Genomic DNA, 3,085 nt, shown 5'->3' with positions numbered 1-3,085 from the left:
TTACTTTGCTTTGTATGTAGGGTATTTAAGGATAAATGAGACCTTATGCAACATCTAGTCTTCCTAGATGTTAAAGAGTTTGCTGGGTTTGATAAAGGTAGAGTTAGTAAATTAATTTTTTTTATATTTTGTATTAAAATTCCAGGAAAGATGGTCTTCTGAAAATTTGAACATTTTATCCCACTGGGTTAGGGGACAAAGGAAGAATAAAATGCTCATATTTTCAAGACACTTTCAACCATTGTTAAATGTGTACAGTTTAATCAAAACTGCTGTGTATATATAATGGACAAATTGTGTCTTTACTTGAAACATCTAGTCTTATCTGGATATTCAGAAGTGCCCAATGTATGTTAAGTGTAGATGTAATGAAATATCACTTAGTAAATATCTTTTTGCTAAAGTTAATATGAAATGTCAATGGGAATGGAATGGTTAAACCACCGGCTGAGAAACATGTTGCTGTCTGTACTTGTTCAGTGGCTCGGAGGAAGTAGGAGGAAAGCAATTGCAAAGGGATTATGTTAGAGCATTTGTACTTGGACATTTTGAGACATGATTTTTGTGTTTGTGGGTTTTGTTTTGCTGTGTATATAGTGTATATAACACAGAAGTCCAAATTTCACAGCAACTCATCCCTACATGTTAAAGAGGTTGCCAGTGTATGATAAATTAGTAAATTTAGCACATTTTATACACTTTGTATTGAAATGCACAGAAAAGCCTGTCCTCTGTAAATGAATTTTGGATTCAACCATCTCTAACACTACATATTCCTGTACTTGTCCACTGGATTGAAGGCAGAGAGAAAGAAGCAAGGCCAAAATTGTCATACATATAAGGTACTTCAGATTACAACCATTACTATACACACAATTTTATTTATCAGTGCTATATGATAGCAGACAAGTTCTTATATGAAAAATCTAGTCCTAGATATGTAGAAGTGCTTGATATATTTAAAAGTAGAAGTAGTAGAAGAAAATTTTGTAAATAGCTTTTATAAACTAATGGGAAATGCTATGTTTGCAAATAGAATGTACAGTTACATTTATCACCACCTCTGAACAGTATACTGTCTGTACTTCATCAGTGGGTTGAAAGAGGTGGGACAGAACAAGTTTTGAAAGGTGTTTTGTAAAGTGTATGGTAGAAAATTTCTGCTGACATTGCTCTTATGTTAGATGTGTTTCACTTAAATTTGCTATACTATGCTATACCATATTTATATATATCGTGTATATACTGGGCACATGAGTCCTAATTTTATCATATTTAGTCTCTAGATACTAAAGAGGTTGCCAAAGTCTGACAAAATCAGAGTTAGTAAACTACTACATTTTGTATACTTTGTGCTAAAATTCATAGGAATGTTGTCTTCTGAAAAGGATTTCTGGAAGTGTAATTGTAAAATCACATTTGAGTGACACATGTGGCTCTATTACATGTGACAAGGAAATAAGAAATGGTAAGAAATGATTGTAGGCCAGAGTGCTCCTACCGAGAAGGCTTTTCAAATTTAACCATTGTTATGTGTGTGTAGTTTATTCAATACTACTATGCGTATAGTGGACAAACTTTGGTCCATATTTTAAACATTTAGTCTTTCTAGATGTTTAGAAGTGTGCAAAGTATGTTAAAAGTAAAGGCAGTAAACAACACAATTTGTAGATATTCTTTTGTTAAAATTAATACTGTCTTTAGGAAATGAAAATATCAAACCACTGATCTGAGCAGTAGACATATTTGTGCTAGAGAGGGATGAGGAAAAGAAAGTAAAAAGGGCTCTAAATAAATGTGATTTAGGTGAAGCATGATTGACCCCTGTCCCTTATGTCTGTGTATTTTGTTTTACTTTTCTGTGTATATAGTTGCATACAGGACAAAGGAGTCCTAATTTATATCTAGTCTTTATAGCTGTTAATGACGTTGCCAGTGTATGACAGAAGTAGAATTAGTAAACTAACATGTCTAATACACTTTGTGTTAAAATTCATTAGAAAGAATGTTCTTAAAATGACTTAGTAAGTGAAATTGTTAAGGCTTTCTCTAAGTATTACATATCCATATATCCCATACATCTGTCCCCTGGGTTAGAAAAGATGGAAAGTGGAAAGTGTTCTAGGTGAGAGTGTTCCTATTTAGAGAATACTTTAAAATTTAGCCTTTGTTAAGTATATGTGTGCAATTTATTCAATGCCACTACACACACGAAACATTTTAAGTTCTTACTGTAAACACCTAGTCTTTCTAGACATTTAAAGTTCACACATATAGAAGGGCTAATATAATGTGCCTTAAGCATTATTATTATTATTATTTTTGCTTCACAGAAATGATTGTATTTTGAGAATGGAATTGTCAAACTTGATGTCTTGAAGAGCATGCTGGCTATTCATGAGGTGCAGGAGGGGAAGTACATGGAGAGGTAGGTTATTTGAGTTCAGATTGTCTTGCTGTTGTTCTATATGCACATTTTAGTTAAATATTGTTGGGTATTAAAGGATAAGTCTTACTGCAAAAATTATGTAAGAAATAGCAAATCTTCCAATCTGTTCCACTGATTCTCAGGTGTGTTTCTTTGCCAGTACCATGTTGCTTTTGTCACAGTGGCTTTGTAGTATAGTTTCAAATTGGGAATTGTTATACCTGCTGCCATGTCTCTGTTGCCTAGGATGGCTTTTGCTATTCTAGGTCTCTTATGGTTCCAAATGAATTTTTGGATTCTTTTTTTCTAGTTCTGTGAAATATACTGTTGGAATGTCAATTGGTATTGCATTGAATCTGTATAACAGTTTTGGTAGTATGGCTATTTTCACTATATTGATTCTTCCTAACCAGGAGCAGGGGATATCTTTCCATTTTCTTATGTCCTCTTTGATCTCTTTTCAGAGTGCTGTAGCTTTCAGTGTAGAGGTCTTTTGCTTCTTTTGTTAGATTGATTCCTAGATACTTCATTTATTTGGATGCTATTGAGAAAGGAATTGTTTCCCTGATTTGTCTCTCAATGAATCTGTTATTGGTGTACAAGAAGGCTATTGATTTTGGGGTGTTGACATGATATCCAGCTACTCTGCCAAAAGTG

The sequence above is a fragment of the Fukomys damarensis genome, unplaced genomic scaffold, assembly GCF_012274545.1.
Source record: "Fukomys damarensis isolate Sample0158 unplaced genomic scaffold, DMR_v1.0_HiC HiC_scaffold_31, whole genome shotgun sequence".
Lineage (NCBI taxonomy): Eukaryota > Metazoa > Chordata > Mammalia > Rodentia > Bathyergidae > Fukomys > Fukomys damarensis.
The sequence above is the reverse complement of the archived record's forward strand: the minus strand, read 5'-3'. Positions refer to the sequence as shown.